The sequence below is a fragment of the Saccopteryx bilineata genome, chromosome 2, assembly GCF_036850765.1.
Source record: "Saccopteryx bilineata isolate mSacBil1 chromosome 2, mSacBil1_pri_phased_curated, whole genome shotgun sequence".
NCBI lineage: Eukaryota > Metazoa > Chordata > Mammalia > Chiroptera > Emballonuridae > Saccopteryx > Saccopteryx bilineata.
Genome location: NC_089491.1, coordinates 349,368,844 through 349,390,217, shown reverse-complemented (window position 1 = coordinate 349,390,217; position 21,374 = coordinate 349,368,844). Strand labels below are relative to the sequence as shown.

At 42.3% G+C, this 21,374-nt stretch overlaps 1 protein-coding gene across 4 annotated transcripts in view; it reads right to left on the bottom strand.

Annotated features, from left to right (window-relative positions):
* Positions 1-21,374, bottom strand: part of KANSL1 (KAT8 regulatory NSL complex subunit 1) — a 217,615-nt gene that overhangs the window by 171,774 nt on the left and 24,467 nt on the right. For 2 of the 4 annotated variants that reach the window (XM_066262683.1, XM_066262686.1), the window contains exon 1: positions 3,657-4,254. The exons of the other annotated variants lie outside the window; for them this stretch is intronic. The gene's annotated coding sequence lies outside the window, so the exon portion shown is untranslated. Of the gene's footprint in view, positions 1-3,656; positions 4,255-21,374 lie in introns of those variants that run through there. 4 annotated transcript variants of the gene reach the window in all.

Below are 21,374 nucleotides of genomic sequence, written 5' to 3'. Positions count from 1 at the left end.
AATGAAAGAAAATAAAATAAAATAAAGTAAAATAAAAAATAAAAAAGGCAAAGAAAAAGTGCTTTAAAACTCTAAATAAATCACTCAATAATGAAATTTGCTCTGAGAGAATCAACTGAAAGCCACATACTTAGTCTGCACTATTCTCCCTTTCCAAACTCAAAGGAATGAAGATTTTGGGGCATGGGGGCCAATGAATTTTTAAAAATCTCTCTCTCCAGGAAGTTAAGTCACTTAATGGCTTCACCAAGAAGAAAAAAAGTAACCCCTACCAAGCCCCCCCCAAGGAAACTAACTAAATATAAGAGGAATAAGCATTACTCTTTAAATTCAGGTTTTTTAATGACTATTGTTTGGAAAATACAACATGGATTAGTATATTTTCATAACTTTTAAAAATAGTTTCAGCCTGACCTGTGGTGGCTCAGTGGATAAAGTGTTGACCTGGGAACGCTGAGGTTGCCGGTTCAAAACCCTGGGCTTGCCTGGCCAAGGCACATATGAGAGTTGATGCTTTCTGCTCCTCTCCCTTCTCTCTCTCTCTCTCAAAAAACTGAATAAAGTTAAAAAATAAAAAATAGTTTCACCTGACCTGTGGTGGCGCAGTAGATAAAGCCTGGACCTGGAATGCTGAGGTGGCCAGTTCAAAAACCTGGGCTTGCCTGGTCAAGGCACATACATGCAAGAAGCAACTACCTATGAGTTGATGCTTCCCACTCCTCCCTCATCTCTAAAATCAATAAATAAAATTTAAAAAAAAAGAATTGTTTCTAATATAACAAAGTAACTAAATTTATTCACAGAAGTTCCTAACTAGAAGCACTCATATACTAAAATACTTCTCAAACCAACATTATCAACCACATGTTTACAGCTTACATGAGTCAGGTTATATCAACAGAACAAATCTAAAACTTGTTTTCACTTTAAAATACAATTAAAATCTGTGGCCAATTCAATAAAATTTAGAGGATGTAGGTTATACAATGTAACATTACTAGACATGGAAGAGTATTGGCAATATCTGAAAAAAAATGGGAGTTATTTTCCTTTCTTCTCACCTTGATAAAAGTTCAAAAGTGAACTAAGGCTTACTCATATTCTAGCTTACAAAATTTTCCTCAACAGGATAATGATATGTCACCAAACAATCAAAGAATGCTCTGCAGATTTAGCCATAGAAATAACATGTATAGGCAAGAAGAAAGAATATCAGACAAAAAGTTAACATCTGACTTTGGTAAAGCACAAAAGCCAAATACTAATGTCCTGAATAAGGCTTTCAGAAAAAATGCAGGAACACTTCTAAATATTTCAATAGACTCATAGGTAGAAGGACCAAAAACCTCACCCCACCTCAAGGTTCCATCAATATTTAACTGACCACTCTTTTAACTGTCTACAGACACAAACCAAAAACACTTATCTTACATACACTTCAATGAGGCAGTTGTAAGAGACCAACTGCAATACACATGTTAAGAATCTTTGTCACGGGGCTCATGTTTCTCTTCAACTAGTGCCACTTGAGAAATAAAGTTAACCACCTCCAATCATGACATAACTAACAAATACATCAAATATGTATATATGCTAAAGTTCAAAGGAATTGCACACTTTGTTGCAAAAACCTAGTGGAAACTGAAATCAGAATTCCATTACCTAAATCAGATATATAAATCAATTATCACACATTTATAATACATTTTTTAAATTCCCAAAGGATGAGCATTTTTACCTTGCCTTATTTTTAGAATTACACATCACACTGCACATATCACATGACATGATGTAACTGTTAGCAAAGAAAATGACCCAAACCACTGAAAATACACAGTACAAGAATCAATGCATCCTTAAGAATCACATTTCACATTCATTTCTTTTAAAAAAATGTTTAAATCGCATTTTTTTAAACTGAAAAGAAATGGTGGTTAGTAACCTATGTAGAAAAACAGAAATATACTTGGCATTTTATAAAACAGAAATTTACCCCAATTATTAGGAATACTAATATGAAGAAACAGGTTAACTAAACATTCATTTAAACTTATAGAATTAAAAGCAAAAAAAAAAAACACAACAGAATTGCACTAAAATACCTTTAGGTGAAACACAATTATTACTCAAAAGTATTTACTGTTTTAATAAGATAACTGACAAACCAGCAGACAACTAAAAATTTCTAAACTGATCAAACAGTATGTTAGAAAAGGAACCAAGTACATTCTATAAAGGGGGGGAGGGGAAACACACCCACCAAAGCCTTTGTAAATAATGGTACTTTAAATGACTCCAAAAGTAGGAAAAATATAAACTATACTATTCTGAGATATGAAAAATATATTCCAATGTATTACTTTTCCATACTTGAAAGTGGTTTAGAAACGAAGTTCAGTAACAATCTATAACTATATCATGATTATGCAAGGCAAAGATTATGTAATTTTATCGTTTTTTACAAATGTTCTCCGACTCTAAAACTAAAACAACTAAAACGTTTTGCTCTCTCCAACTGGGAAAGTGTAGGTTCCACTGGGCTACAATTTAAAAATATAAACACACCCCAAAACAAACAAAAAAACACAATGATTTCTAGCCACGTGACAAAGGAGATGGCAAAACCAGGATTGTGAATGGAGGGAAGGGAGGCGAGGCAGGACTAGGGCGATTTCTGGGAACTTTGGGGACCTCGGGATTCGAGTCTCCGGACCCTTAGGGTACCAAACTCTAGCCCTACGAGTTGTATTGTTAATATTCTCAAGTACAGTTTGATTAATAGGTCAGGAAAAATGCACCAGTGACCTCTAAAATAGAGGGGAAAAACAGAGGAGGAAAGAGCAATTTAAAGTGGCGCCATCATGTCACCCTTTCTCCCCTAAGGCAATCAATAAGCAATAGTTAAGAAACGTGTTTCTCAAAAATACCACAATGGAATGCCGAAAATGGAAAACAAAAGGATTTTTAAGTAAAACATAAAGGTACTGTTAATTATAGAAGAACTAAACTATATGCTGAGAATCAAAAGACCGCCAGCCGGAAAACAGGCCCCCCAAACTCACTTAAAAAGCAAATAAATGCCTCTTCCTCTTTAGCTTAAAAAAAAAAACCCACACACACAACGTCCGCCTGAAGGAAACTAGACCTGAAAACCTAAGTGACCTCAATTTACAGGCAACAAAAATAATAAATAAATGAAGCAAATAACATCTCACTAAACAATCAAGAGTTGTGCTATACACCGTGAAACGCGCAAAATGTTTCAGAGAAAGGCCTTTTGCAGTCAAGAGAAGTTCAAGGCGAGAGCCAGAGTTTGTTTGGGGTTTTGTTTGTTTTTTGTTTTTTATTTTAAGAGAATAATTCGTGTTCTTAAGGCCTCATTTTTAAATAGAACGCCAAAGGAAAAGCTGGCGAACGAGGCGGCAGCTGGTGGGGAAGGGCCCCCGCACACCCCCGCCCTTGGGGCGACTCCCAGCCCCGGACCCGCAGCGGGGAAGCCCGGAGAGGCCATTTAAAGTTCCGGGGATTTTTCCTGCCCTGCCCTGCCTTTCTAGTTACAACTAACAAAGAGAGGGAGAAATGGGAGCCACAGGGAGAGCGAGGAGAAGGAGAAAGGGCAGCGGGAGGAGGTGGAGGAAAGGAGCAGCAGCACCTACCACGTGATGGAGGAGCGTAGCCCGGGCAGATTCAGCCCCACAAAATGGGCGCAGTTTGCAAACAGCCCCCGGCCTGGGCGCCGAGGGCCAGCGGCGGGCGGGGGCGCGCGGCGGCGGCTCCGGCCCGGGCCCTCCGCTCTCCTCCCCCCCGGCGCCCGGAGCCGCCCTGACTTTCCGGGCGGGGGGGCGAGGCGGAGGGGGAGGGGAAGGCGGCGGGGAGCGGCCGCTTTTTCTTCTCTTTTGGGCTCTTTCTCCGGCCTTCCTCGGCTCCGGCGGGATCTGGGCACGGCCGGAGCCCGCAGCCCGGCTGGGAGGACGGGCTGGCGGGGGCAGAAGGTGAAGCCGCCCCCCCCGCCCCGCACAAACAAGCGCCGCCGTCTGCAGCCCGAACCCGCACCCCGGCCGCCACCCCCGCACGTCTCTTCCTGGCCCGGGAGCGCGCTCCGGCCGCCCCCCGCGCCGCCGCGGCGAGACGAGTCGGCTTCGCTACGGTGCTAGGTTCTCCCGCCGGTTCGGCGAGCGGTGGCGGCGGTGGCGGCGGCACTGGGAAAATGGCGGCCGAGCTCCTTTTCCCTCCCCCCCTTTAATCTGAAGCGGAGGGAGAATGGAGCGAGCGAGCAAGCGGGCGAGCGCCGGGGACACGGGGAGGAGGGACAGCAGCGCCTCCGCCGGCTGCGGCTCGGCGGCGAAGGGCCGCTCCGCCCAGGCGCGCCGCCAGGGGGCGCCCGGCGCGCCGCCCCCACGGACCGCCAGGAGGCGCGGCCGCCGCCGCCGCCGCCGCCGCCTCAGTCATGGCTCCTCGCCGCGGCCGCGGTGCTTGCACCTCCATCTGCGGAGGCCGCGGTGCAGGGCCTCGGCTGTTCCCAGACGTGCGGCGGCACGCGGCACTGCGGCGGGTGTGAGCTGGCCCTTGTTGCGGCCGAGGTTTAAGGCTAACCTGAGGCATTGCGGCCGTCACATTTCCTCCGCGATGGGTCTGGCGGGGCTGCGCACCGGCTATGAGGGGTAAGATCGGGTGGCGCGGCGGAGCGAGAGGACGTGAGCGAGGAACTGTTTGCACTGTATGGTAAGGCCTGTAGCTAATGCCGACGTTGCCACAGTATCCCAGGGCTAACGTGCGCTGAATCATGTAGGAAGCTCCTTGACTAGTGAAGGAGCGGCTTCCTGCCGCCCTTTGTCCTAGCAGCCTGCCACCGTACACTGCAGCACGCCTAGGCAGTAGCCCCAGCGCCGCGCTCCGCAGCCGCCAGGGTTAAAAAAAAAAAAAAAAAAAAAGAGGCAAAGAGGCGCACATCGTCATTGCGCAGGCGCGGGCTTTGGCCCGCGCCGGGCCAGTCCGGGAAGACGCCGGTAAAGAGAGGGGAAGTGATAGCCCACCAGCGCCCGGCCCGCTGGGAACTGTAGTTTTCGTTAAAAAGCACGCGTCTTGTTTTGGGTGTCATGGCTTGGCAGATCCGCGGAAACAGGCAAATTGGCATTACACAATGAGTATTTATGCTTTCAGTCGCCACCAAAAGGAAGTTCACTGCTATGCTGAAAGTTTAACAAAGAACTCCACAGAAGAACCCAAATCTCACAAGAAGCAAACTTCCCACCTTCCTACAGGACCTGGTTTAAAGTAGTGGCAATTTATCACTTTTCATGACCAGTTTGTCAGTACAGTATTTTATTGATTTCCCAAAACAGAGTCTTAAAATAATGGAACCTTTTCTAGGTTAAAAAAAAAAAAATTCAGGCCATGGCCAGATAGTTCAGTCGGTTCCAAAATAAATAAGAGGTTGCCGGTTGGAACCCCAGTCAGGACATGCACAGGAGCGGACTGATATTCCTGTTTCTCTCTCTTCCCCTGCCCCTTGCTAAAATCAATCAAATTTTTTTAAAAATCAGTAATATAATGCAAAGTGTGACATTTACACAAATTAAATTCCATCATCCATTAAAGCTAAAGAAAACGTTGCCAAGAAAAGTTTAAAAACAAAAAGGAACTCAGATTCATCAAAAATATTACTTTATATAACTGAATTTAAAAAAAACAATTCCATCATCAAATTCAGAAGATGAGAAGAGTATGCTCTTCTACCAAAAATGAAGATGAGAAGTGCTCAATACTCTTGTGGCTTACCAGAACCAATATCCGGTGGTATGCCTCACTTCTGCTAGTCAAAAAAAAAAAAAAAGTTAAAAAAAAAAAAAAAAAAGCAGGGCTTAGTCCTCCCACAAAGTTATACTAAGTCATCAGCTCCTACAGCATCTGAAACCTATATTTCCATGAGTTTCCATTTGTACTCTTAAAATCATTGTCATAACATGGTTCTCAAATAGCAAAAGCAAACAGCTAAGAAAGTCACAGAGTCAGATTACACAAAGAACAAATGAATATATGTATACATATTTGTAAAGACATTCAAATGAAATCCTAGTCTTAGCTTTTTAATGTATAATCCTGGAGAAGACTAATTGATTAAAAAAATGTACACAAACACATCTCCACATAATAGTAATTCCACAAAATATAGCATACAATTCCAGGACCAATAGATGGCAACCTAGAGCCCGAATCTGAGGTTTCTTAAAGCTAAATGAGCAGAATGAAAAACACCAAATAAGGCAAAGCCCTTTGCAGTGTATACTTAAATGTTATGTTCAACGACACCCAACACAAAATAATCTTACTACTGCTTCAACCTTTAAAACTCAACTGCCAAGGCCTGACTGGGTGGCACAGTGGATAAAGCATCAACCTGTGTGTAGAGGTCACAGGCTCCACCCCCAGGGGGCACCTAGGAGAAGCAATCAATGAACACACAACTAAATGGAACTAAGTGAGAGGATTGATGCTTCTCTCCTTCCCAACCCCAAATCAATGGAAATTCTTAAAAAAAAAAATCAACTGCCAGATTTAATCAGGTCCCCAAATAGCCAAGGGTTATGAAATATATATTTTTTTCAACAGAATAGGAAAAAGATGAAAATGCTCATTTCAAAAACTGTATTTTAGGATAAAAAAAATTCCAACTTTCCCTTTCTCTCATTCCTTAGCTCGAGTCAGAAAGTCACAGTGTTGGCCCTGGCCGGTTGGCTCAGCGGTAGAGCGTCGGCCTGGCGTGCGGGGGACCCGGGTTCGATTCCCAGCCAGGGCACATAGGAGAAGCGCCCATTTGCTTCTCCACACACACACCCCCCCTTCCTCTCTGTCTCTCTCTTCTCCTCCCGGGGGCGCGCCGGGTGGATCCCGGTCGGGCGCATGCGGGAGTCTGTCTGACCGTCTCTCCCCGTTTCCAGCTTCAGAAAAATACAAAAAAAAAAAAAAAAAAAAAGAAAAAGAAAGTCACAGTGTTTATGGCACTTAAATCAGTCAACCTGTTTTATACTCAAATCATGTATCTTTCTGCTTATGCACCAATTTTTACAAATAATATTCAAAAGTAAGCCACTACAGACACAAAAATCTTAGAGAAAAAAAGAAGTTTTCTTAAAATTTACCCCAGAAATGTAGTGGATGTCAAGACTGATTAGAAACACACACACATACTACTACTAACTTTTCAAATCACTGTTGTAACAAATACTGTGGTTGGCTCTCCCATATCCACTCTATCTATCCTAATGGGTTAATTTTAACCCACTGTCTTTGCCAATGATTGGTTGGAAACGGGGATGGCACCCAATCCTGGAAGATCTCCAAGAAAGAATTGTGAGAAACACTTCTTCAATCCTAAAGATGAGGAAGAAAACCTCCATCTTCCTCAGACACTGCTAAACATGACACCTCAAACCACGGCAGTTACCTTAGAGCAAGCCTGAAGATGCCATCAACATCAAAACGTGGCCAAGATTTGGCAAGAACTTTGGTCCTTGATGACAGACAGCATTAAGCCATTACATCAAACAATCCTGATATCTGCAAGACTTCTGGACTTCCAGCTACATAAGAACAATGTTGTACCTGAACTGTGGTGGCACAGTGGATAAAGCATTGACCTAAAATGCTAAGGCTGCCAGTTCAAAACCCAGGGCTTGCCTGGGCCAGGCACATACAAGAAGCAACTACTATAAACTGATGCTTCCTGCTCCTTACGCACCACTTTTCTCTCTCTACCTTTCTCTCTCAAAGCATTAGAATCTTAAAAGAAAGAACAGAACAATGCTGCAGGTTCAATGCCCCATCAGGGCACATACAAAAGAAAAAAAATTGAGCAGTGTATAATAAATATAAAGTGAGCCTTTAAATAAATAAATTTACCAAAAAAAGGTATGTTGTACATATAACCATTATCATTTATTTCAATTAACAATAATATATGTAACTTTATAGATATGCTCTTTATTAAATGCTCTCTGTAATTCCTCTGAGAATGTTTCCATATATCATACTCACTTCCTAAAGCTGACCTGGAATCCCTTAAAGGCAAGGACTATAGATATTTCTTTCAACTTTAGATTTATTCCTCTCATCTATACAATAAACGTTCCAAAAAGGCACTCTACCTTCTCTACCATATATCTTCTAACAAGCCAGAAATTCCTAAGGAGAATTAATTTTCTGTCACATATTCAGTACTTCACATGTCTAAACTAATCTCACAAAGACAAGGGATTACTTTGTTTTGCACTTTTTTTTTTTTTTTTGTATTTTTCCAAAGCTAGAAACAGGGAGAGACAGTCAGACAGACTCCCACATGCGCCCGACCGGGATCCACCCAGCACGCCCACCAGGGGCGACGCTCTGCCCACCAGGGGGCGATGCTCTGCCCCTCCGGGGCGTCACTCTGTTGCGATCAGAGCCACTCTAGCGCCTGGGGCAGAGGCTAAGGAGCCATCCCCAGCGCCTGGGCCATCTTGCTCCAATGGAGCCTCGGCTGCAGGAGGGGAAGAGAGAGAGAGGAAGGAAAGGGGGAGGGGTGGAGAAGCAGATGGGCGCTTCTCCTGTGTGCCCTGGCTGGGAATCGAACCCGGGACTTCTGCACGCCAGGCCAACGCTCTACCACTGAGCCAACCGGCCAGGGCCTTTTTTATTTTTTTAGATGAGAAACATCATTAGTTTTTTTTTTGTTTTTTTTTTAATTTTTATTTATTCATTTTAGAGGAAAGAGAGAGAGAGAAGGGGGGGGCAGGAAGCATCAACTCCCATATATGCCTTGACAGGGCAGGCCCAGGGTTTTGAACCGGCAACCTCAGCATTCCAGGTCGACGCTTTATCCACTGCGCCACCGCAGGTCAGGCAATCATTAGTTTTTCATTGCGTGTTGCAACACCTTAATTGTTCATTGATTGCTTTCTCTTATGTGCCTTGACCTCGGGCCTTCAGCAAACCAAGTAACCCCTTGCTCGAGCCAGCAACCTTGGGCTCAAGCTGGTGAGCTTTTGCTCAAACCAGATGAGCCCTCGCTCAAGCTGGCAACCTTGGGGTCTTGAACCTGGGTCTTCCGCATGCCAGTCCAACGCTCTATCCACTGCTCCACCGCCCGGTCAGGCTGTTTTGCACTTTTAAAAAAGCAATTATTATATTATCTCAGGAGAAAGTCCTAAAGCCTAAAACATTTCATTTCAAAAGGACAGGGATCCAGATTTTATTTGCCATTGCATCTGGGGCCTAGTGCATAGCCTTACAAAAGAGGCATTTCATAAGAATTTGCTGAATAAGTGAAAAAAAGGTTTAGTGTGGTAATTAAGAATGAGGAACCCAAGGACAGTCCCAGTTGTTTTATGTTTTTTTTTGTGTGAGAGAGAAAGAGAAAGACAGGAAGGGAAAGAGATGAGAAGAACCAACTCTTAGCTGTGACAATTAGTTGTTCATTGATTGCTTTTCATACGTGCCTTTACCAGGGTGGCTCCAGCTGAGCCAGTGACCCCCTAACTCAAGCCAGCAACTATGGGATAGATCATGTCAAAGGTGCCATGCTCAAGCCGCCAACCCTGCACTCAAGTGGTAAGCCTGTTCTGAAGCCAGGTGAACCTGCACTTATGCCAGCGACCTTGGGTTTTCGAACCTGGGACCGCCATGTCCCAAGTCAACACTCTATCCACTGCGCCACCACCAGTCACAGTCCTGGATTCTATTATGCCTTGATCAATTACCAGCTGTGTTACTTTGAGCAAAGTTTTTAATCTGTAAGCCTCAGTTTCTACTCTGTCAAACAGATATGATTGCTCATAAATTCAGCTATTATATATTTATCACTATTATTAATAAATGAAGCTATTTTCCAAAGTTGAATGATTGAAAGTTATTGAAAATAAACAAGATAAGTAAAGATCAGCACATCTTCCCTAATTCAAACTTCAAATCCCACTCTACAAATACCAACAAACAATCTGTTCATTCAAAAACTCAGAGCCTGACCAGGCAGCGGCGCAGTGGATAGAGCATCAGACTGGGATGCAGAAGACCCAGGTTCGAGACCCCGAGGTCACCAGCTTGAGCACAGGCTCATCTGGTTTAAGCAAAGCTCACCAACTTGCGCCCAAGGTCGCTGGCTCGAGCAAGGAGTCACTCAGTCTGCTATAGCCTCACGGTCATGGCACATATGAGAAAGCAATCAATGAACAACTAAAGTGCCGCAACGAAAAATTGATGCTTCTCACTTCTCTCCCTTTCTGTCTGTCCCTATCTATCCCTCTCTCTGACTCTCTCTCTCTGTCAAAAAAAAATTATTATTTAAAAAAAAAAAAATTTAGTTACTGACCAGGCGGTGGTGCAGTGGATAGAGCGTCAGACTGGGATGCAGAGGACCCAGATTCGAGACCCCCGAGGTCTCCAGCTTGAGTGGAGGCTCATCTAGTTTGAGCAAGGCTCACCAGCTTGAGCCCAATGTCGCTGGCTTAAGCAAGGGGTTACTCAGTCTGCTGTAGCCCCACAGTCAAGGCACATATGAGAGGGTGATCAGTGAACAACTAAGGTGTCGCAAGGAAAAACTAATGATTTATGCTTCTCATCTCTCTCCCTTCCTGCCTGCCCGTCTGTCCCTGTCTATCCCTCTCTTACTCTCTCTCTGTCTCTGTAAAAAAAAAAAAAAAATTAGTGAGAATCCATCAAGCTTAAGACTCTGTTCATGGAAATGAACAACACATCTATTTAAGACAACAGTAAACCTATATCATGAAAAAAAATCTTTAAACTGAAAATGTTGCATGCTCTTTTGTTAATATTTAACCAACTAAACATTAGATAGAATAAACTGAACCAAAGTTAAGGAATTTAAATCAAACAATTTTGGATGTACAAGGAGTATGAAAGGCCATCTAGTTCAACCTCCAAATTTTATTAGTGAGAAAATGAGGCCAAGAGAAAACAGTTATGAGACTGCTCAAAGCTGAAGCACATGCTGGGATCAGGGTGCAATCTCCAATTCTCTTCTTCAACTGCACTGACTGCCTTCCTGAATTATAATCCTCCCACAGACACATGCTACTCACTTGGCAAATAAGAAGTGTAAACTTGATAAAGGTAATAAACCCAAACAATACTACCTTTTTCAGTTTCACAGTTATCAAGATGTAGCCTAACAGAATTTAAAAGAAATTCCTCACACTGGTTATAATGACTATAAAGCTCAGAAATCAATGTATTTTTTCACTAAATGGAAGTCTCAACTGATTAAAAATATATATTCTTATTTACTCAGTCCAGTAGCAACAAACTTTCAGTAAAATTAAATAATTTTCAGTCACTTGAAAAACTTGTAAATGGCAACATATTTTAAGGATGCACAGCCTGGCCTGACCTGTGGTGGCGCAGTGGATAAAGCGTCGACCTGGAATGAAGTCGCCAGTTTGAAACCCTGGGCTTGCCTGGTCAAGGCACATATGGGAGTTGATGCTTCCTGCTATTCCCCACCTTCTCTCTCTCTCTTTCTTTCTGTGTGTGTGTGTGTGTGTGTGTGTGTCTTGTCTCTCCTCTCTGAAATGAATAAATAAAATAAAATTTTATTTAAAAATAAAATAAAATTAAAAAAAAAAAAAAAAAGAATGCACAGCCTGGCTTGTGGTGGAGCAGTGGATAAAGCATCAACCTGGAATGCTGAGATCCCCAATTCGAAACCCTGGGCTTGCTTGGTGAAGGCACATATTACAAGCAACCAATGAACAATTAAAGTGAAGCAATTATAAGTTGATACTTCTCTCCCCACCCCCTGTATAATCAATAAATAAAATCTTTAAAAAAAAAAAAAGAAAAAAGCATGGCATTCCTAAATTTTAATCCCACCTAACTAGATGATTTTCTTCCTCATACTATAAATATAGATGATGGTATTTTGAATTTACATAAAGGTATTATTTTAACACCTCTCCATAGAACTGTTCCAGTAATTCATTAAGAAGAAAAACTGGCCCTGTCCGGTTGGCTCAGTGGTAGAGCATCGGCAAGGTGTGTGTAAGTCCTAGGTTGGATTCCTAGTCAGGGCACACAGGAGAAGCAACCATCTGCTTCTCCACCTTCTCTCTCTCTCTCCCTTTTCCCCCTTCTCTCTCTCTCTCTCTTCTCTTCCCGCAGCCATGGCTCGAATGGCTCAAGCAAGTTGGCCCCAGGTACTGAGGATGGATCCATAGCCTGCTTAAGGTGCTGAAAGAGATCAGTTGCCGAGCAATGGAGCAGTGACCCCAGATGCGTAAAGTATTGCCCTACAGGGGGCCTGCAGGTAGAGCCAAGTCGGGGTCCATGTGGGAGTCTGTCTCTGCCTCCCTGTCTCCCACATTTCACTTAATAAGAAAGAAAAAGAAAAAAGAAAGAAAAACTAATCGTTGGCAGTCTGTCTCATAATTAAACTGTGTTAGTTATTAGAATAACTAAAGTTTAACCCTGAAAGTACTCCCACATTTTGTAATTTTGGGATGATTCAGAAGATAGCACTAAAATTCAACTGAATACAACTATATCACTTAAAGAAACAAATCAGGTTCTCTAAGGCTATCAGCTATATTAAAATCTAACATTCAAGGATGGTTTTCTGCCTGACTAGGTGGTGGTGCAGTGGATAGAACCTTGAACTAGGACGCAGAGGATCCAGGTTCCAAACCCCGAGGTCGCCTGCTTGAGCACGGGCTCACCAGCTTGAGTACGGGGTCACTGGCTTAAGCATGGATCAGAGACACGACCCCATGGTCACTTGCTTGTTCCCAAAGGTCGCTGGCTTGAAGCCCAAGGTCACTGGCTTGAACCTGAGGTCGCTGGCTTTAGCAAGGAGTCACTCGCTCTGCTGGAGCCTCCAGGTCAAGGCACATATGAGAAAATAATCAATGAACAACTAAGGTGCTGCAATGAAGAATTCACACTTCTCATCTCTCTCCCTTCCTGACTGTCCCTGTCTGTCCCTCTTTGACTCTCTGTCTCCATCAAAAAAAAAAAAAAAAGAATGATGGATTTCTACTCACAGTCCCAGATTTCAAAATAACTACACAAACACTGACTTCTAATGCATACAGTGTAGCCAGTACTTTATATTAGTGGTCGCCAACCTTTTTTGGGCCATAGACAGTTTAATGTCAGAAAGTATTTTCATGGACCGGCCTTTAGGGTGGGATGGATAACTGTATCACGTGACCGAGACAAGCGTCAAGAGTGAGTCTTAGACGAATGTAACAGAGGGAATCTAGTCATTTTTTAAAAATAAAACATCGTTCAGACTTAAATATAAATAAAACAGAAATAATGTAAGTTTATTTATTCTTTCTCTGCAGACCGTTACCAAATGGCCCCCAGACCGGTACCAGTCCGCGGCCTGGGGGTTGGGAACCACTGCTTTATATACATATTTTAAGTTTCTCAAGAAACAAAGAAAAACTCAATGATTATTTAGGTAGAATTTATTTCTAAAACTTTGAGCTATAATATAGAACATTTTAAAATTCTCGATCAGAATTATCAAAAAAAGTTAATTGACCAAATATAAAAGTAGTGCTCTAATATACTGATTTTGAAGATGAGGCAATGTCAAATGAAGCAGTCTGCCCAGGACCTAAACAATGTACCAGATAATCAACTTTAATGTCAGAAATTGCCCCGAATTTACCAAAAAACTACCTGGCTTCTTTTCTAAAGGAAATGTAAAGGTAAACATGCAGTAGAACTTCAAGACAACTTAGAGCAGCCATTGTGGAGGGGCCTCATTGAGTCAGCAGGGGAGGAAAATGTTCAAAGAGAAAAGGAGGCAACAGGTGCATAAGGCAAAAGGCATCAAAAAAAAAAACATTTTAAGTCAGTTGCTGAATCCAAAGTTAAGGTGCAACTTTTAAAATCTTGTTCTGGGGCCTGACCTGTGGTGGCGCAGTGGATAAAGCGTCGACCTGGAAATGCTGAGGTCGCCGGTTTGAAACCCTGGGCTTGCCTGGTCAAGGCACATATGGGAGTTGATGCTTCCAGCTCCTCCCCACCTTCTCTCTCTGTCTCTCTCTGTCTCTCTCTCCTCTCTCTCTTCCTTTCTCTCTCCTCTCTAAAATGAATAAATAAAATAAAATAAAAAAATAAAATCTTGTTCTGATGAGAATTTTGGAATGAACAAGCCTGTACCATCCAATGGAGAGGCACACCATTCCTAGAAAGGAATATTACATTTTAATCCACTAATTCCTGGATTATTAAATTGGGTTCTTACCTACACTATGGAGCATACTTCCTAGTAACTGACCTTGCTAGAGTGTCAATTTCAAGATGATAGTAAAATCAGATGCATTTTTGTTAAAACAAACATAAATATATTACAGAGCAAAATGTAAAATTTCTCATTATTTTCAAGATCCATAAAGAGTCTTCAGAGAAATGTCCTTTTTGTGACAAGCTGCTCTGGACAAACCCAGACCCTGAGAGTACTTTGAAAGAAAAGTTGCAGAAGCACTGCTTGCCAAAAAATCCCTGAACATAGTCCCTTTACACAGATAATGAATCCTGAAAAGTTCTAATGTAAAAATTGTCATGAGACCCTGGCCGGTTGGCTCAGCGGTAGAGCGTCGGCCTAGCGTGCGGAGGACCCGGGTTCGATTCCCGGCCAGGGCACACAGGAGAAGCGCCCATTTGCTTCTCCACCCCTCTGCCGCGCTTTCCCTCTCTCTCTCTTCCCCTCCCGCAGCCAAGGCTCCATTGGAGCAAAGATGGCCCGGGCGCTGGGGATGGCTCTGTGGCCTCTGCCCCAGGCGCTAGAGTGGCTCTGGTCGCAACATGGCGACGCCCAGGATGGGCAGAGCATCGCCCCCTGGTGGGCGTGCCGGGTGGATCCCGGTCGGGCGCATGCGGGAGTCTGTCTGACTGTCTCTCCCTGTTTCCAGCTTCAGAAAAATGAAAAAAAAAAAAATTGTCATGAGTATAGTATTATAAATAAGACCACATATAATTGAGAACATAACTGGAATTCAAGAAATGTTCAAGTCCCTGCCTTATCTCTGTCACTCATTTACTGAATCATATATAATTTTCATAACCGCAATCTTTTTTTTAACTTCTGAATGAGAGTGACAAAAATAATGGAACACAATATTCAGTACTTTTAGCCAAATTCCAGATTAATTCCCAAAAGCATTAGATACAAATGAACAAATTGCAACTAGCAGAACAAAAAGGTTAATAAACTAGCTAAATGAAGCTATGTCGTGTGTAGTAAAGTAAAAAATCCTTCTGGGTAGGAAAAGAGAAAAATTACTCACACTTCCTAGAATATCTATGATGGCATATCACATTATTTCACCTGACCAGGCAGCGGCGCAGTGGATAGAGCGTCGGACTGGGATGCAGAGGACCCAGGTTCGAGACCCCAACGTCGCCAGCTTGAGCACGTGCTCATCTGGTTTGAGCAAAGCTCACCAGCTTGGACCCAAGGTCACTGGCTTGAGCAAGGGGTTACTCAGCCTACTGAAGGCCCATGGTCAAGGCACATATGAGAAAGCAATCAAAGAACAACTAAGGTGTTGCAACGAAAAACTGATGATTGATGCTTCTCATCTCTCTCCGTTCCTGACTGTCCCTATCTAACCCTCTCTCTGACTCTCTCTCTGTCTCTGTATAAAAATAAATACATAAGTCTTTTTAAAAATCACATTATTTCCCTAATACCAAAACCAGACAATGATATCACAAGAAAATTACAAATCAATATTTCTATGGATAAAGATGTAAAGATCCTCAACAAAACACTGGCAAATGAATCCAGCAACATATAAGATTATACACCTTTTGTAAGTGGTTAATCCTAGGAATTCAAGGTTAGTTTAATATCTGGAAGTCAATTAATGTAAGACATCATATTAATAAAAGATAAAACCTACATAATCTCAATACAAAAGAGCATTTGACAAAATCCAACATCCTTTTAAGGCAAAAACACAACAGCAAAGGAGCTGAAGGAAACTACCTTAACCTGATACAAACATGTATGAAAAAACCACAGCTAACATATTTAATGGAGAAAAACTAAATACTTTTTCCCTAAGATCAGGAACAAAACAAGAATATCTGCTCTCAACACTTCTATTCAACATTGTACTGGAAATTCTAGCAGAGCAATAAGAAAAGAAATAAAAACAAAAACCATTCAGTTTACAAAAGAAAATGTAAAACTACCTTTACTTGTACACAACATAATCTTGTATATAGAAAATCTTAAGGAACCTATAAATAAACTATTAGAGCTAGCCTGACTAGGTGGTAGTGCAGTGGATAGAGCATCGACCTGGGACACTGAGAACCCAGGTTCAAAATCCCAAGGTCACCAGCTTGAGCACAGGATTGCCAGCATGAGTGTGGGATCATAGATGTGATCCCACAGTGGCTGGTGTGAAGCCCAAGGTTACTGGCTTGAGCCAAGGTCACTGGCTTAAGCAAGGAGTCACTGGCTTGGCTGGAACCATCTTGGTCAAGGCACGTATGAGAAGCAATCAATGAACAACTAAAGTGATGCAACTACAAGTTGATGCCTCTCATCTGTCTCCACCATTCCTGTCTCTCTCTCTCTCTCTCTCTCTATCTCTCTCTCTAGCTAAAAAAATAAAATAAAAGCTAATAAATAAGTCCAATTTTATATGATACAAGATCACTATATAAATACCAATTGTATTTCAATACACTAATAATGGACAATATAAAAATTATTTTTTTTAAAAATTCCAGCCTGACCAGACAGTGGTACAGTGGATAGAGCGTCGGACTGGGACCCAGAGGACCCAGATTCAAAACCCCAAGGTCACCAGCTTGAGTGCAGACTCATCTGGCTTGAGCACAGGCTCACCAGCTTGAGCGCAGGGTTGCTTGATTGAGCATGGGGTCTGAGACAGGACACCATGGTCACTGGCTTGAGCACAAAGGTTGCTGGCTTGAAACCCAATGTCGCTGGCCTGAGCCCAAGGTTGCTGGCTTGAGCAATGGGTCATTTGCTCTGCTGGAGCCCCTCCAGTCAAGGAACACATGAGAAAGCAATCAACAAACAACTAAGGAGCCACAATGAAGAACTGATGCTTCTCATCACTCTCCCTGACTGTCCCTATCTGTCCCTCTCCCTATCTCTCTATGTCACACGCGCACACACACAAAATTCCACTTGCATAACCTGTGGTGGCAATGGATAGAGCATCAAACTGGAACACTGAGGTCACTGTTTCAAGGCCATGGGCTTGCCCAGTCAAACCACATATGAGAAGCAATCTGAACAACTAAAGTGAAGCAACCATGGTCTCACTCTCAATCTCTTTAAAATCAATAAATAAAATCTTTTTTTTAAAAATCCACATAGCCTGACCTGTGGTGGCGCAGTGGATAAAGTGTCAACCTGGAACGCTGAGGTCGCAGGTTCGAAACCCTGGGCTTATCCAGTCAAGGCACATATGGGAGTTGATGCTTCTTGCTCCTCCCCCCTCCCCCCTTCTCTAAAATGAATAAATAAAAAAATCCACATAAAATAACATCAAAAAGAATAAAATATGTAGAAATAAGTTTAACAAAAGAAGTATAAAGCTTAGACTCTGAAAACCACAAAAATTGTCAAAAGAGGTTAAGGAAATCCTAATAAAAAGGAAAGACATTCTATATTCATGGATTGGAAGACAACATTAAGATGGAAATACTCCCTAAATTGATCTACAGATTCAAGTCAATCCCACAATACCCAAAACAATCTTGAAAAGAAAGAACAAATTCAAAGCTACATAATTAAGACACTGGTATTGGCATAACAGTACATGTAAGTGAATAGAATATAGTTGAGAGTCCAGAAATAAACCTTCACGTTTATAGTCAATTGAATTTTTACTAGGTTGCCAAAAGAAGTCAATGGTGGGGAGGAGAACAGCCTTTTCAGCAAATGGTGCTGGGACAATTGGATAGTCACATGAAGTAGAATGGAAGTTAGATACTGTTTCACACCATACATAAAAATTAATTCAAAAGGGACCACAGACCTAAATGTATGGCCTAAAACCATAAAAATCCTAGAAAAAAGAGCAAATCTTCATTATCTTGGGTTAGGCAACAGTTTTTAGATATGGAACCAAGAGTACAAGTGACAAGAAAAAAGAAATAGTTTGGATGTCATAAAAATTATAAAATTTTATGCATTAAAGGTCACCATCAAGAAAGTGAAAAGACCGGGTTCAATTCCCGGCCAGGGCACACAGGAGAAGCGCCCATTTGCTTCTCCACCCCTCCGCCGCGCTTTCCTCTCTGTCTCTCTTCCCCTCCCGCAGCCAAGGCTCCATTGGAGCAAAGATGGCCCGGGCGCTGGGGATGGCTCTGTGGCCTCTGCCTCAGGCGCTAGAGTGGCTCTGGTCGCAACATGGTGATGCCCAGGGTGGGCAGAGCATCGCCCCCTGGTGGGCAGAGCGTCGCCCCATGGTGGGCGTGCCGGGTGGATCCCGGTCAGGCGCATGCGGGAGTCTGTCTGACTGTCTCTCCCTGTTTCTAGCTTCAGAAAAAAAATGAAAAAAAAAAAAAAGAAAGTGAAAAGATAACCCTTAAAAGTGGGAGAAAATATCCAAAAAATCATATATAACTAAGGACTTGTACCCAGAATATCTAAATAACTTTTACAACTCAATAAAAAGACAATTCAATTAAAATATGTGCAAAGACCCTGGCCAGGTAGCTCAGATGGTTAGAGCATTGTCCCATTACACCAAGGTTGCAAGTTCAATTCTGGTCAGGGCACATACAAGAATCAACCAATGAGTCGGACCTGTGGTGGCGCAGTGGATAAAGCATCAACCTGGAACGCTGAGATCGCAGGTTCAAAACCCTGCACTTGTCTGGTCAAGGCAAATATGGGAGTTGATGCTTCCTGCTCCTCCCCTCTCCTTTCTTTCTCTCTCTTTCTCTCTCTCTCTCTCTCTCTCTCCCCGCCTTCTCTAAAATGAAACAACAAATCAACCTTTCTTTCTCTCTCCACCCCACCAAATCAATAAAAAAAAATTTAAATTTTTTAAAATGGGCAAAGATTTTGACAAATAGAAATTTCTCCAAAGAAAACATATAATGGCTAATAAACATATAAAAAAACTCTCAACATTGGTCAGCACGCAAATGAATTCAAAATAACAATGAGATACCACTTCATACCCACACTAGTATGGCTATAATCAAAATGATGGCCAATCACAAGTGTTAGCAAGAGTGGAAAAATTAGAATACTCACATATTGCTGGTGGGAATGTAAAACGGTATAGCTGCTTTGGAAAAACAGTTTGGTGGTTCCTCAAAATGTTAAACAGTGTTACCAAAAACCTAGCAGTTCTACTCCTAGGTATATATCCATGAGAAGTGAAAAAAATAGCCAAACAAAAACTTGCACAAGAATGTTAATAGCAGAATTATTCATTATAGCCAAAAGATGGAAACAACACAAATGGCCACCAACTGATTAATGGATAAGCAAAATGGGGCATATACATATACTAATACAATATTATTTGGCATAAAAAGTAATGAAGTACTTGATCAATACTTATGCTACAACACAGATGAACCTTAAAAACATGCTAAGTGAAAGAAGCCAGTCATGAGCACATCTTATATGATTCCATTTATAAGAAATGTCAAGCATAGGGAAATCATAGTGACAAAGTACCGTATTTCCCCATGTATAAGATGCACCATTTTTTGGGAAAATTTGGGCACAAGGGGAAATATGCCCATCTCCAAATCAACTGCCCCTAAACTGGATCCTAAAAATGCCTGAGCAATTACAAAGCCACCTGGCACAAGGGGAAATATGATGGAGGGAAAGCCAAAAGGGAATGACAGAGCCATCTTCTCTGATTGGAATAAAAATAACTAACCAGGGCATAAAAATAAAAACTGCGTGCATCTTATACAGTGATTGTAGTTTTTTAATTGCATTTCCTGCTTTTTCGCCCTTGTTGAGGAGTTGTATGAATTTTATGAATAAAACTTGTATTCAATAACTTTATGTAATACATTTTTTTTTTCAAATTCCGGGCCCCCAAATTAAGGTGCGTCTTATATATGGGGAAATATGGTACATTAGCAGTTTCCAGAAGCTGGGAACAGAAGGGAATAGGGAGTGACTGCTAATAAATAATAAGGTTTCTTTTTGGATGTTGAAAATTTCTAAAATTAGATTGTGGTAATGAATGTACAAATCTGTGAATATACTTTAAAAACTGTATATTTTAAGTGGGTAAATTTTATGATATGAAATGTATTTCAATAAAGCTGTAAAAAAAATAAAGTCAATGCCCTGGCCGGTTGGCTCAGCGGTAGAGCGTCGGCCTAGCGTGCGGAGGACCCCGGTTCGATTCCCGGCCAGGGCACACAGGAGAAGTGCCCATTTGCTTCTCCACCCCTCCAACGCGCCTTCCTCTCTGTCTCTCTCTCCCCTCCCGCAGCCAAGGCTCCATTGGAGCAAAGATGGCCCGGGCGCTGGGGATGGCTCTGTGGCCTCTGCCTCAGGTGCTAGAGTGGCTCTGGTCGCAACATGGCAACGCCCAGGATGGGCAGAGCATCGCCCCCTGGTGGGCAGAGCATCGCCCCTGGTGGGCGTGCCGGGTGGATCCCGGTCGGGCGCATGCGGGAGTCTGTCTGACTGTCTCTCCCTGTTTCCAGCTTCAGAAAAATGCAAAAAAAAAAATGCAAAAAAAAAATGCAAAAAAAAAGATAAAGTCAAAATAACAATTTCTAAACAATTTCACTTTGCCAAAAAAAAAAAAAAGTTAAACCACTTGTGAAAATGTCAGAAGGGAAGCCATAATTCTTTTCTTTCTTTTTTTTTTTTTTTTTTTGTGTGGCAGAGAGAGGGACAGACAGACAGGAAGGGAGAGAGATGAGAAACACCAATTCTTCCTTGCAGTTTCTTAGTTGTTTATTGATTGATTTTTCATGTGCCTTGAATGTGGGCCTTCAGCAGACTGAAAAACCCCTTGCTCGAGCCAGTGACCTTGGGCTCAAGCTGGTGAGCCTTGCTCAAACCAGATGAGCCCGTGCTCAAGCTGGTGACCTCAGGGTCTCAAACCTGGGTCCTCCCTGTCCCAGTCCGACCCTCTATCCACTGCTCCACCGCCTGGTTAGGTGGAAGCCATAATTCTAACATTTATTTCCCATTGCTAAATTACCTCTGAACACTACTTTGCCTTTATGTTACATTTGCAAGCTCATTGTCAGCAGTATATATAGTATATAAGAAAAATTATGATTTTTCCACAGTTAAAAAATTCTTAATAAAAATCTCTTCATACAAAAATAAAATTAGCCTGACCAAAGTGGTGGCATAGTGGATAGAGTGTGGACCT